This window comes from Mus musculus, chromosome 1 (genome assembly GCF_000001635.26).
Source record: "Mus musculus strain C57BL/6J chromosome 1, GRCm38.p6 C57BL/6J".
NCBI classification, from domain to species: domain Eukaryota; kingdom Metazoa; phylum Chordata; class Mammalia; order Rodentia; family Muridae; genus Mus; species Mus musculus.
Genome location: NC_000067.6, coordinates 144,946,417 through 144,962,301, shown reverse-complemented (window position 1 = coordinate 144,962,301; position 15,885 = coordinate 144,946,417). Strand labels below are relative to the sequence as shown.

General features: G+C 38.6%; 1 non-coding gene and 1 pseudogene across 1 annotated transcript; one reads left to right on the top strand and one right to left on the bottom strand.

The window, feature by feature from the left end:
- The first annotated feature begins 1,462 nt into the window (after positions 1 to 1,462).
- On the top strand, positions 1,463 to 1,568 carry Gm22681. The gene has a single exon (XR_003949191.1). It is a non-coding gene; the product is annotated as a U6 spliceosomal RNA (small nuclear RNA).
- Positions 7,022 to 9,406, bottom strand: Gm8856 (predicted gene 8856; annotated as a pseudogene).

The window sequence follows — 15,885 nt, the reverse complement described above, 5'->3', positions numbered from 1 at the left end:
CACAACCTCCAGATTGAGACACTTGCCATGACAAACAAAAAAAAAAAAAAAAAAAACATACACCTGATAATGTCTGAAGTGTCAGGAACCAGTGGATAGATAGCCAAGTGACCTAGGATAGAACCAAATATAACTAGACCAAAAAAAAAAAAAGAAAATCAATCAAATGATTCTTATTCCTGTATGTTCTACTATACTCATAGATCAATGCCTACCCAAATTATTACAAGACAGGCTTCATCTAGCAACTGACAGAAACAGATGCAGAGGCCCACAGCCAAGCACTGTGTGGAGCACAGGACATCTTGTGCAAGAAAGGGAGGAAGGATGGTAGGAGACAGAGGGATCAAGAACATCACAAGAAAACTCACAGATTCAAGTAAACTGAGCTCAAACAGGCTCACAGAGCCTAAAATGGCAGTCATGGAGCCTGCATGGGTCTATCTAGGCCATCTACATGGATATTGTGGTTGTGTAGCTTGTTCTTGCTGGACTACTATCAGAGTAAGTGAAGCCTATCCTTGACTCTGCCTGATTTTGTGACTCTTTTTCTTCTAGTAGGTTGCTTCTTCCAGCCTTCATGTAAGAGAGGTGTCCAATCTTAATGCAGCTTGATATATCATGTTTAGGTGGCACCCCTGTAAGGCCTACCTTTTTTTAGAGGGGAAACAGAGGAGGAATGGATAGAGAAGAGAGAAGAGGGAAGGGAGGGATTGAGAGAAGAGAAAGGAGGGGAAACTGCAGTCAGGACATAATGTACAAAAGACTAAATAAAAATAAAATAGATAAAATAAGCTATTCCCTAAATGATTTCAGTTATTACTATTATTTTACTTTACTTATTAATATATATTACTACATGATTCTCTTGGGAATAGAAATGTTTCTCAAGGGTAGGGGCTTTGTGTTGTCCTGTGAAGTATAGCAGCATTGTCTAGTAATGATTGAAATATAGTAGAAGACCTTAAATTGGAAAATGAGCAACTGAATGGATGAAGTATGGCATTTTGTAATATTTTAAAAATGTCTACAAATCTACATAATTTTGAAATATAATAAATCAATTTACCTAAATAAGCTATAAGATTCTAAATAATTTGAAACAGGAACATAAAATTTGTCATATCTATTATTTAATGCTTAATTAGGTCAGAACAGATTTCTCCAAAATAAAGAGTAATATTAAAATAAAATTGTAAGGACATAATTTATAGAAAAGAACAAATATCTGTAATAGAAGATCCATGGATACATTTGTTTAAAAAATGCATAGCAAGAGTCATTATAAGACACTAAAAATGCAAGAAAGCAGCAAAGAATACTGTCTACTCTACAATAAATTCCAAAAAAAAAAACAAAAACAAAAAACCCACAGGCTAAATGAACACTAACAAAATATTTCCTAATTTGTTGATTGCTCATTTGTTTCATTTACTGACACATCTACCTTTAAGAAGGTTTTGTTCATATTCACTTCAGCCGCACATATACTAATATTGGAAGAGAGAAAATTAGCATGGCCCCTGAACAAGGATGACATGCAAATTTGGGAAGTGTTCCATATTTTTAAAGATATACCTTCTTCACAGCACCTCATGTTACCTTATACAAAATTGACCATCTAATTAGTCACAAAACAGATCTCAACAGATACAAAAATACTGAAATTATACCTTGCATCCTATAAGATCATCACAGACTAAGGCTGATCGTCAATAACAACATAAATAATACAAGGCCAACATTCATGTGGAAGCTCAACAACACTCTACTCAATGATACATTGGTTAAAGAAGAAATAAAGAAAGAAATTAAAGACTTTTTAGAGGTTAATGAAAATGAAACCACAACATACCTAAACTTATGGAACACAAGGAAAGCAGTCCTAAGAGGAAAACTCATAGCTCTGGGTGCCTCCAAAAAGAAATTAGGGAAAGCATATATGAACAGCCTGACATCACACCTAAAAGCTCTGGAACAAAAGGAAACAAATTCACCCAAGAGGAGTAGATGGAGGAAATAATCGAACTTAGGGCTGAAACAAAAAGAACTATACAAAGAATCAACCAAACCAGGAGCTGGTTCTTTCAGAAAAACAAGATAGATAAACCCTTAGCCAGACTAACTAGAGGTCACAGGGACAGTATCCTAATTAACAAAATCACAAATGAAAAAGGAGACATAACAACAGAACCTGAGCAAATCCAAAACACCATCAGATCCTACTACAAAAGGCTATACTCAACAAAACTAGAAAACCTGGATGAAATGGACAACTTCCTAGACAGATATCAGGTACCAAACTTAAATCAGGAGCAGATTAATGATCTAAACAGTCCCATTTCCCCTAAAGAAATAGAAGCAGTCATCAGTAGTCTTCTAACCAAAAAAATCCCAGGACCAGATGGGTTTAGTGCAGAGTTCTATCTAGGTTTAGGGCAGAGTTCTATTCAAAGAAGACCTAATTCCAACTCTTCTCAGACTATTCCACAAAACAGAAGGTACTCTACCCAATTTGTTCTATGAAGCCACAATTACTTTGATACCTAAACTACACATAGATCCAACAAAGAAAGAGAACTTCAGACCAATTTCCTTTATGAATATCAATTCAAACATACTCAATAAAATCCTCACAAATCGAATCCAGGAACACATCAAAAAAAATCATCCATCATGACCAAGGCTTCATCCCAGGGATGCAGGGATGGTTTAATATATGAAAATCCATCAACGTAATCCATTATATAAAAAAACTCAAAGACAAAAACCACATGATCATCTCTTTAGATGATGAGAAAGCAGTTGCTTGCATGATAAAAGTCTTGCAAAGATCAGGAAATCAAGACCCATACCTAAACATATTAAAATATACAGAAAAGCAGTATCCAACTTCAAACTATATGGAGATAACCTTGAAGCAATCCCACTAAAATCAAAACTAGACAAGGCTGTCCACTTTATCCCTACCTATTCAATATAGTACTTGAAGTTCTAGCCAGAGAAATTCTACAACAAAAGGAGATCAGGGGAATTCAAATTACAAAGGAAGAAGTCAAAATATCACTATTTGCAGATGATATAATATTATATATAAGTGACCCCAAAAAATTCCACCAGAGAACTCCTAAACCTGACAAACAGCTTCAGTGCAGTAGGTGGATATAAAATTAACTCAAATAAGTCAATGGCCATTCTCTACACAAAGGATAAATGGACCAAGAAAGAAATTAGAGAAACAACACCCTTCACAACAGTCACAAATAATATAAAATACCTTGCTGTGACTCTAACAAGGAAGTGAAAGATCTGTATGATAAGAACTTCAAGTGTCTGAAGAAAGAAATCAAAGAGATATCAGAAGATGGAAAGATCTCCCATGATCATGGATTGGCAGGATTAATATAGTCAAAATGGCTATTCTGCCAAAAGCAATCTACAAATTCAGTGAAATCCACACCAAAATTCCAACTCAATTCTTCACTGAGTTAGAAAGGGCAACTTGCAAATTCATCTGGAATAACAAAAAACCTAGGATAGCAAAAACTCTTCTCAAGGATAAAAGAACCTCTGGTGGAATCAGTATGCCCAACCTCAAGTTGTACAACAGAGCAATTGTGACAAATGGGACCTCATAAAATTGCAAAGCTTCTGCAAGGCAAAAGACACTCGCAATAAGACAAAAGGCCACCAACAGATTGGGAAAGGATTTTTTACCAATCCTAAGTCTTATAGGGGACTAATATGCAATACATACAAAGAACTCAAGAAGCTGGACTCCAGAAAATCCAATAAACCCCTCAAAAATGGGGTATAGAGCTAAATAAAGGGTTCTCAACTGAGGAATACCGAATGCTGAGAAGCACCTGAAAAAAATGTTCAACATCCTTAATCATCAGAGAAATGCAAATCAAAACAACCCTGAGATTCTACCTCACACCAGTCAGAACAGCTAAGATCAAAAATTCAGGTGACAGCAGATGCTGGCAAGGATGTAGAGAAAGAGGAACTCTCCTCCATTATTGGTGGGATTACAAGCTGGTACAACCACTCTAGAAATCAGTCTGGTGGTTCCTCGGAAATTGGACATAGTACTACTGGAAGATCCAGCAATACCTCTCCTGGACATATACCCAGAAAATGTTCCAACTTCTAACAAGGGCACATGCTCCACTATGATCATAGCAGCCTTATTTATAATAGATAGAAGCTGGAAAGAACCCAGATGTCCCTCAACAGAGGAATGGATACAGAAAATGTGGTACATTTACACAATGGAGTACTACTCAGCTATTAAAAATAATGAATTTATGAAAATCTTAGTCAAATGGATGGATCTGGAGGATATCATCCTGAGTGAGGTAACCCAATCACTAAAGAACTCACATGATATGCACTCAGTGATAAATTGATATTAACCCAGAAACTTAGAATATTCAAGATACATTTTGCAAAACACAAGAAAATCAAGAAGAAGGAAGACCAAAGTGTGGATACTTTATTCCTCCTTAGAATAGCGAACAGAATACCCAGGGATGGAGTTACAGAGAACATGTTTGGAGCTGAGATGGAAGGATGGACCATCCAGAGACTGCCCCATCTGGGCATCCATCACATAATTTGTCACCAAACGCTGGCACTATTGCATATGCCAGCAATATTTTGCTGACAGGACCCTGATATAGCTGTCTCTTGTGAGGCTATGCCAGTGCCTGGCAAACACAGAAGTGGATGCTCACAGTCTGCTATTGGATGGAACAGAGGGCCCCCAGTGGAGGAGCTAGAGAAAGTACCCAAGGAGCTGAAGGGGTCTGCAACCCTAGAGGTGGAACAACAATATGAACTAACCAGTACCCCCAGAGCTCGTGTCTTGCTGCATATGTAGCAGAAGATGGCCTAGTCGGCCATCATTGGGAAGAGAGGCCCCTTGGTCTTGCAAACTTTATATGCCCCAGTACAGAGGAACTCCAGGGCCAAGAAATGGGAATGGGTGGGTAGGGGAGCAGGGCGGGGGGAGAGTGTATAGGGGACTTTCAGGATAGCATTTGAAATGTAAATGAAGAAAGTATCTAATTTTAAAAAAAAAGAAAGAAAATTAAATGATAAAAATGCCCATGAGCAAATCTGTAGGTTTAAGGGAAATGCAAATAATCTGTGACTAAGAAAAAAAATGTTGTAGGTCACAAAATAATGATGATAGGAAAATCTAAGAAACCCTCAAGTCTGATATATGAGTTTTAAATGACTATAAATTTAGGAGATATAAGATAAATAATTAGTGTAACAAAATACAACTATATTTATTTGTTTGATTTTTGAAAGAGTGTCTCATTGTGTGGCTCAGGCTATATTTGAACTTGAAAATGGCTGGTGTCAGAAAAATCGAAAACCCTAAGTATGAGACACTAAAATGACTTGCATAAAAGATAACAAGTCTATCAATGAGAAAATATTGTTAAAACTTTAAATTTTACAGCATTTATCAAATTATACTATAACATAATGCCCATGAATTGAAAGACCAAATGTGTTTGCCAACACTTACCATTGGATTCGTTAAAACATGAAGCATAATTCCAAAAGAGTTTTGGAAAGTGTCGTAAAAATAGTCAATAGGCCCCTAAATCAAATGTAAAAATATAAATAACACTAACTAACCAAATGCTCTTGAATAGGAGAATAAAATCTGAAAAATCTTTGAAGATAATCCTAACTCATCATTAAAGGGTACCATGTCAGTGGTGTTTGTTTAGCACTATTCATCTATCAATAAACAATATACATCTAGAAATAAAATAACAACAAGGAAGCCCAAGCAATTCAATGGTAGAGGATGATCTTTTAAATAAAATTATTTCCATAGAAACTGTATATATGAGAAAAAGTAAACATGAAGCCCTGCCTTGAACTATTTATTTATTTATTCCATCTCAAAAATTTATAGATCCCATCTCACATCATAGACTTTAATAAAATTAGAAACTATAAAATTCTCACAGTAAGGATTCTGTACAAATGCCTATTTTATCCCCTATGCATGCCAAGTAGTAGATAGTAATATCTAGATACAAAATTATGCTGATTGTCCTGTGTCAACAATACTTATAAGGAGAAACAAACTTCTTGAAATAAAAGTGATAGGAGCAGCTACTTGATTCTTAGACAGTGACTTTTGAATGATACACACAGCATGAATTATAAAATAAAATACACTATGCAATGAATTTTCATAAAAATAGAATATTATAATATTTAAAAGGCACTGGTAAATAAATGAAAACACAACACACACAATATGGATAAATTGCAGAGAAACCCTCACTCTAGTTTATCAATCAAAGCAACTCCATTGTCAGTAATTACATACTTTTCATAATTCAATGGTGTAAGGATTTTAATAAGTAATTAAATAAAATGCATGAATGACCAATAAGCATAATATAATATACTCAGTAATATTTTTCTGTGAAAAAGAAATATAAGCAAAAAGTGATATGGTATTCCTAAACAAGCATCACATTATATGAGAAAAATTGTTCAGATGAATTACTAGGTAGCATATATGCATCAACTGGACTTCTCAACAGTGTCGATAATAATGCATTACTGTAGAACTACTCCGTGAACACCCATTAGTACATTATATATTTAAAGACACATTCATACTGTTTATATCCTTATGTTTTTCACAAAAAATTAATAATATCCTTATAATTCAAAACTAGAAAACTAATTAGAGAATGCATAAATGAATCCTAGACACTATTCACCAATAACTACTAATTCACAGGTCAATATACCTGAATCTCGAAACACAAAACTCCAAAAAAAAAAAAAAAATGCTCACTAAATACGTATACGGGTTTTAAAAATGCAAAACCGAACTGTGATTAAAAATTCTTAATGAAATTAGTTTAATGTTGCAGGTTTCTCTGAGCAGCTAATGGGGCTGCCTTTTCAGTAGGAACTGGTCTCACATTTAAATACGTTTACTTACAATTTTTAAATGGATTTTTTTTTTTTGCTTTTCCACTTTTTTTTTTTACTATTGGTAAAAAACAAACAAAAATTCACATTAAAAATTGTCTGTATGCTGATATAACAAGACCACGATTTTTTACATATTAGGTAAGTCAAATAAATATTTTACAGAAATTTAAGTTTTTTTTTTTTTTTTTAAATAGGTCAAGTATTTATCCGTTCTTTCTTTGGTCCACTAAAAGACCAGTTCTCAACCTGACATTACACTGACTATAACACTGCCCACAGCCCGTGTGCATGGCTGAGGAAGGATGCACATGGGGCCTGCTGTGCACATGTGACCTGCTAACACTGCTGTGTTCTTCCAAAAGTAGCTTCACCTTGAGGAATGCAGACCTCTGCCCTCTCTGTGTCACACTTCAGTAAAGAGAAAAGATGCTAACACTGGCTATCACAGATGCTGGCTCAGACTCAGACACTCATGGAGCGGGGCGTGGAGAGGGGCGAACACTCTGGACTGAACAAGCACCGAGGAACCTGGCCTCTTGCTGTCTTCTGCTGTTTACTTCTGGTCTTCAATCTTGATGAAGACTTACTAATGTGACATTTTCTGTTCTAACAACCAACTCAGGAAGAACAGTGGAAAAAAGTATGCAGACTTTTAAAGCTAGTTTGATATTTGTACTTCAAAACTGAGCTATGGTTTTGTCCACGCTGCTCATCTCACTTCTTACTGAAACCTTACTTACAAGGTGAACCCAGCAACAGTTTGCATTTCTGGTTTTTTGTTTTTTATTTTTGTTTTTCGAGACAGGGTTTTTCTGTGTAGCCCTGGCTGTCCTGGAACTCACTCTGTAGACCAGGCTGGCCTCGAACTCAGAAATCCGCCTGCTTCTGCCTCCCAAGTGCTGGAATTAAAGGCGTGTGCCACCATGCCCTGTTCACTTTTCATTTCTGGTGAACAGAGAGGTAAGCCCACCTTTTCAAAGTCAGAGACAAGTAACTAAACTGAGGACAGAAACAGCAAACCCTCACACCAAAGCCAAGCCCTTCAAATGCTAAAATACCAGCACTTTCCATCTGGGGTAGAAAAACGAAAAACGAGCATCTGAAGTAAAGAGGGCCACAGGCCTGCTCGAGCAGCCAGTCAAACACCACCTCCCGGTTACTGTAGCTGATGGTCACTCGGAGCTTGGAGTTCCCACCTTCATGGCTGTTAGCGGTTCCTAGCGTCGCAGCTTTGATGTCAAATGTGACAGTGGAGCCAGAGGTAACTGCAGGCAACTGATTGGTCATTTCTTTTCCGTTGACAAAGACTGCATGGTTCCTGCTGATGCACACAGCTTGGTCCCGCTGCAGAGATTCGTAGTCATTCTGCTTTTCTGCACATACTCCTGTACTGTCTCTTCAGTCTGGCTGCCCCACAGTTTCAACTCTGAATGTCAGCGTCTGCCCACAGAAGTAGGATGGAGCGCTGGAGTCGAGAACGCCCGAAGACTCGGCATCATTCCGGAGGGCTATATTCCTTCAACTGCTCAGACTGTATCCCTCAAAACCAGTTGTCCACTCATGAAGCACCAGTGTGGAGTGCCCTGTCTGGGGAACACTCCAAGGAGTCCATTCCTGCCTGCCGTCTCCTTGGGCGCAGACTCTGAATTGATAATCCACATTGGGGTCTATGTGCAACACTATGAACTCCATTTCAGAACCTACATACATGTCTTCAAAATGATTTGCAGTACATTTGCGGAACTGAAGCCTGTAATCTTGGACTGTGAAGTCATCACCCATCCACCTTACACATTCGCACTATGATGCCTCCAGGTTTCTCTATTAATTCTTCAATCTGTACTGGTGGGCAGGAAGCTACTGTTACATGCTTAAAAATGTGGCCTTTCACTATGTTAAGAATGGAATCGTCCAACTGAGCCGACAAAGAGGGTACATCACCTAGCAAAGGCACTTCTGGTAAGCTGTCCAGCTGAATGTGCGAGGCCTTTTGGTAAAGTTCCACAATTTATCACTCTGTTCTTCAATACCACCAAGAGTGGCAATCTCACCTTCTCGGACCAGGTCATCTGCAGTGTTGACCCCATGCTCTATGAGCTTCTGGAAGTCATCTAGGAGTTTGATGGTCTCCTGTTCAATGGTGTCCACCTCTTGCAATAGGGTCACCAATCACTCATCCAATAGCGTCCCAAGGGTTCCTTTTAAATCACTAAAATGCTGTTTGAGGATATCTCTTGTCTGTGAAGCACTCTCCTTTATCTGCCTCTGCGCCTCCTGTAGCCCCTGAGCCTCTGGCCCAGCTCCCACCAGTATCTCTGCACCTCCTCCACATTCTCGCCAGCTTCCTGAAGCAGCACCTCCAGCAATGGCTCAATTGCCCCTTCATCTGGTCGCGCGGCCCGCCGGATTCCCGACTTAAATGGATATTTTTATTCCTTCTTAAAATTCACATCTTGACACAAACACTGTAGAATCTGATTTTATAATGTTAATGATATTTTAATTTACCTTTCATTATACTCATAAGGAGACAAGTGGCAATGTCCTTCAGGTTCAATTCTTTCTTTGCAATATGATTAATGCAAGTTGGGATATAAAATAACCCATTTTAAGCTGAAATTCTCTTTTTGATTATTTGCTTTCTCATTAGGAATTATAGATCAACTTCTGGTCATCTCTTTTGTTTAAAATGATTTGCTTTTTTCCAGGATACTCTATAACTGCATTTCCTTATTTCTTTTCCCTCCTAACTCTCCAACATATAACTTTCGCTATAACTAATTCATGCCCTCTTTTTCACTAATTGTACCAAGTATACATATACATTCCTAAACAATCTTTCAGTGTGAATAATGCTACTTTACATGTGCTTTCTGGGACCAACCACTTGGTTCAGAGCAACCATATATTATGCTTCTTTTTTTTCTTTTCTTTTAATTAGGTATTTTCTTCATTTACATTTCCAGTGCTATCCCAAAAGTCCACCAGACCCTCCCACCCCACTCCCCTACCCACACACTCCCACTTCTTGGCCCTGGTGGTCCCCTATACTGAGGCACACAAAGTTTGCATGAGCAAGGGGCCTCTCTTTCCACTGATGGCCAACTAGGCCATCTTCTGATACATATGCAGCTAGAGACACAAGCTCCAGGGGGTACTGGTTAGTTCATAATGTTGTTCCACCTATAGGGTTGCAGATCCCTTTAGCTCCTTGGGTACTTTCTCTAGCTCCTCCATTGGGGGCCGTGTGATCCACCCAATAGTTAACTGTGAGTATCCACTTCTGTGTTTGTTAGGCCCCGGCATAGTCTCACAAGAGATAGCTATATCAGGGTCCTTTCAGCAAAGTCTTGCTAGTGTGTGCAATGGTGTCAGTGTTTGGAGGCTGATTATGTGATGGATCCCCTGATATGGCAGACTCTAGATGGTCTGTCCTTTCATCTCAGCTCCCAACTTTGCCTCTGTAACTCCTTCCATCGGTGTTTTGTTCGAATTCTAAGAAGGGGCAAAGTGTCCACACTTTGGTCTTCGTTCTTCTTGAGTTTCAAGAGTTTCACAAATTGTATCTTATATCTTGGGTATTCTAAATGTCTAGACTAATATCCACTTATCAGTGAATACATATTGTGTGAGTTCCTTTGTGATTGGGTTACCTCACTCAGGATGATGCCCTCCAGGTCCAACCATTTGCCTAGGAATTTCATAAATTCATCCTTTTTAATAGCTGAGTAGTACTCCATTGTGTAAATATACTACATTTTCTGTTTCCATTCCTCTGTTGAGGAACATCTGGGTTCTTTCCAGCTTCTATCTATTATAAATAAGGCTGCTATGAACATAGTGGAGCATGTATCTTTCTTACCAGTTGGAACATCTTCTGGATATATGCCCAGGAGAGGTATTGCGGGATCCTCCAGTAGTACTATGTCCAATTTTCTGAGAAACCACCAGATTGATTTCCAGAGTAGTTGTACAAGCTTGCAATCCCACCAACAATGGAGGAGTGTTCCTCTTTCTCCACATCCTTGCCAGCATCTGCTTCACCTGAATATTTGATCTTAGCTGTTCTGACTGGTGTGAGGTGAAATCTCAGGGTTGTTTTGATTTGCATTTCCCTGATGATTAAGGATGCTGAACATTATTTCAGGTGCTTCTCTGCCATTCGGTATTCCTCAGGTGAGAATTCTTTGTTAAGCTCTGCACCCCATTTTTAATGGGGTTTTCAGACTCCACCTTCTTGAGTTCTTTATATATATTGGATATTAGTCCCCTATCTGATTTAGGATAGGTAAAGATCCTTTCCCAATCTGTTGGTGGCCTTTTTGTCTTATTGTGAGTGTTTTTTGCCTTACAAAAGCTTTGCAATTTTATGAGGTCCCATTTGTCGATTCTCGATCTTACAGCACAAGCCATTGCTGTTCTATTCAGGAATTTTTCCCCTGTGCACATGTCTTCGAGGCTTTTCCCCACTTTCTCCTATATAAGTTTCACTGTCTCTGGTTTTATGTGGCATCCCTTGATCCACTTAGATTTGACCTTAGTACAAGGATATAGGGATGGATCAATTCATATTCTTCTACATGTTAACCACCAGTTGTGCCAGCACCATTTGTTGAAAATGCTGTCTTTTTTCCACTGGATGGTTTTAGCTCCCTTGTCAAAGATCAAGTGACCATAGGTGTGTGGGTTCATTTCTGGGTCTTCAATTCTATTCCATTTGTCTACTTGTCTGTCACTATACCACTACCATGCAGTTTTTATCATAATTGCTCTGTAGTACAGCTTTAGGTCAGGCATGGTGATTCCACCAGATGTTCTTTTATCCTTGAGAAGAGTTTTTGCTATCCTAGGTTTTTTGTTATTCCAGATGAATTTGCAGATTGCCCTTTCTAATTCGTTGAAGAATTGAGTTGGAATTTTGATGGGGATTGCATTGAATCTGTAGATTGCTTTTGGCAAGATAGCTATTTTCACTATTTTGATCCTGCCAATCCATGAGCAAGGGAGATCTTTCCATCTTCTGAGATCTCTTTAATTTCTTTCTTCAGAGACTTGAAGTTCTTATCATACAGATCTTTTACTTCCTTAGTTAGAGTTACACCAAGGTATTTTATATTATTTGTGACTATTGAGAAGGGTGTTGTTTCCCTAATTTCTTTCTCAGCCTGTTTATTCTTTGAGTAGAGAAAGGCCATTGACTTGTTTGAGTTAATTTTATATCCAGCTACTTCACTCAAACTGTTTATCAGGTTTAGGAGTTCTCTGGTGGAATTTTTAGGGTCACTTATATATACTATCATATCATCTGCAAAAAGTGCTATTTTGACTTCTTCCTTTCCAATTTGTATCCCGTTGATCTAGTTTTGTTGTAGAATTTCTCTGGCTAGGACTTCAAGTACAATGTTGAATAGGTAGGGAGTCTAGTCTCTGATTTTATTGGGAATGCTTCCAGCTTCTCGCCTATATTATGCTTTTATCTGGAGAAGATTATTTATTCATCTTTCACCTTTCCTTATTTGCCTTTAGCTCTTTGTGTAGGTTTGAGGCCTCATGGACATTTATTTTATTACACCCATTGTTGACCTTGTTTACCTCATATGTAGACAGTCCTGTTGGTAAGATTTTATTGGTATGACATTACTAGGAGACACAGTCTCACTGAAAACACTTTAGTTCTCTACTTCTTACAATAGTTCCACCCCTTACCATGCAGGGTTTCTTGAGCCTTATATATGGGCATTGTTTCTTAGAAGTATGTGTTGGGACTGAACGTTATAGCTCTGCATTTGTGGAAAAGTTGCGGGAATTATTCAGGGGCCTGAAGGGGATAGGAACTCCACACAAAAACCAACAGAGTCAACTAATCTGGAACCTTGAAGCTTTCCAGAGATTGAACTACCAACCAAGTGCAAGCATGGGCTGGATCGAGGCCCCTCATACATATGTAGCAGATTTGTAACTTAGTCTTCACATGGGTCCCCCAACAAGAAATTAAAGAAGATCTCGGAAGATGGAAAGATCTCCCATGCTCACAGATTGGCAGGATTAATACAGTAAAAATGGCTATCTTGCCAAAAGCAATCTACAGATTCAATGCAATCCCCATCAAAACTCCAACTCAATTCTTCAACGAATTGGAAAGAGCAATCTGCAAATTTATCTGGAATAACAAAAAACCTAGGATAGCAAAAACTCTTCTCAAGGATAAAAGTACCTCTGGTGGAATCACCATGCCTGACTTAAAGCTTTACTACGGAGCAATTGTGATAAAAACTGCATGGTACTGGTATAGTGACAGACAAGTAGACAAATGGAACAGAATTCAAGATGCAGAAATGAACCCACACACCTATGGTCACTTGATCTTTGACAAGGGAGCTAAAACCATCCAGTGGAAGAAAGACAGCATTTTCAACAAATGGTGCTGGCACAACTGGTGGTTAACATGTAGAAGAATATGAATTGATCCATCCCTATCTCCTTGTACTAAGGTCAAATCTAAGTTGATCAAGGAACTTCACATAAAACCAGAGACACAGAAACTTATAGAGGAGAAAGTGGGGAAAAACCTCGAAGATATGGGCACAGGGGAAAAAATTCCTGAATAGAAAAGCAATGGCTTCTGCTGTAAAATCAAGGATTGACAAATGGGACCTCATGAAACTGCAAAGCTTCTGCAAGGCAAAAGACACTGTCAATAAGACAAAAAGGCCACCAACAGAATGGGAAAGGATCTTTACCTATCTTAATTCAGATAGGGGACTAATATCCAATATATATAAAGAACTCAAGAGGTTGGACTTCAGAAAATCAAATAACCCCCTTAAAAGATGGGGCTCAGAGCTAAACAAAGAATTCTCACCTGAGGAATACTGAATGGCTGAGAAGCACCTGAAAAAATGTTCAACATCCTTAATCATCAGAGAAATGCAAATCAAAACAACCCTGAGATTCCATCTCACACCAGTCAGAATGACTAAGATCAAAAATTCAGGTGACAGCAAATGCTGGCGAGGATGTGGAGACAGAAGAACACTCCTCCATTGTTGGAGGGATAGCAAGCTTTTACAACCACTCTGGAAATCAGTCTGGAAGTTCCTCAGAAAATTGGACATAGTACTACCAGAGGATCCCACAATACCTCTCCTTGGCATATATCCAGAAGATGTCCCAACCGGTAAGAAGGACACATGCTCCACTATGTTCATAGCAGCCTTATTTATAATAGCCAGAAGCTGGAAAGAACCCAGACACCCCTCAACAGAGGAATGGATACAGAAAATGTGGTACATTTACACAATGGAGTACTACTCAGCTATTAAAAAGAATGAATTTATGAAATTCCTAGGCAAATGGTTGGATCTGGAGGGCATCATCCTGAGTGAGGTAACACAATCACAAAAGAACTCAAGTGATATGTTCTCACTGATAAGTGGATATTAGCCCAGAAACTTAGTATAGTGAGATATAAGGTATAATTTGCAAAACACATGAAACTGAAGAAGAACAAAGACTAAAGTGTGGGCACTTTGCCCCTTCTTAGAATTGGAAACAATCACCCATGGAAGGAGTTACAGAGACAAAGTTTAGAGCTGAGACAAAAGGATGGACCATCTAGAGACTGCCATATCCAGGGATCCATCCCATAATCAGCCTCCAAACTCTGACACCATTGCATACACTAGAAAGGACCCTAATATACCTGTCTCGTGTGAGACTATGCCAGAGCCTAGCAAACACAGAAGTGGATGCTCACAGTCAACTATTGGATGGATCACAGGGCCCCCAATAGAGGAGCTAGAGAAAGTATCCAAGGAACTAAAGAGATCTGCAACCCTGTAGGTGCAACATTATGAACTAACCAGTACCCCGGAGCTCTTGACTCTAGCTGCATATGTATCAAAAGATGGCCTAGTTGGCCATCACTTGAAAAAGCGGCCCATTGGACAGGCAAATTTTATATGCCCCAGTACAGGGGAAAGCCAGGGCCAAAAACTTGGAATGGGTGGGTAGGGGAGTGGGGGGGGGAGGGTGTGGGGGACTTTTGGAATAGCATTGGAAATGTAATTGAGGAAAATATGTAATAAAAATTGAGAGAGAGAGAGAGAGAGAGAGAGAGAGAGAGAGAGAGAGAGAGAGAGAGAGAGAGAGAGAGAAAATATGCTCAGGAGTGCCATAGGAGTAATTCAGGCTTGATATCATAATTGGGCCCAAATTATGTGCTTGGCTAGATCAATGGCCATGGGGCAGAACCTAATACCATTAGTGGACATAGTGAAAAACTTCTCAGTAAGATCCTATATTTGTACCCATAGAATAGTGCTTCTCTCAGCAATCATCAGTACGCTTCTTTTTTTAGTAAATGGTGATTAATAAAGAGATCAACAACTAACCAGTGTACAAAAGTTAAGCTACTCAAAACTTGTCAGATATTAATGGAACATCACACCTTCTTCCACCAACAATCAGAGATCATTCTAGAAGAGGTTATTATGGAGAAAGAGATATTAAGAGAGATTGTTTTAAGGAGAAGAGTATTTTCTGGAGGTGACAGGATAGCAGGATTATTGCACCCATGAACTAACAGTGGCTGTGATATCATGTTCAAGAATGAAACAATATCAAGCCAGACAAAAACCATAGAATGGTGAACAGAAAGGGTAATGACTTTCACCATTAGCTGAGGAGCAATTGAAAATTTCTGCCTACTGGAGAAGGGAGGTTCAGTTTTCTTCAGGAACCTCTCTGTAAGGCTGTCTATGTTCCAGTAGATGGCCTTACACAAAAGTGTTGTGCTAAAAGAACTCAGTAGTTTTAAAAGCAAAGCACATAAAATTAGGAGGAAAAAGTTGTAGGGGCTTTAGAAAGTGGAAAAAGGGATTATAGGGCATAAAC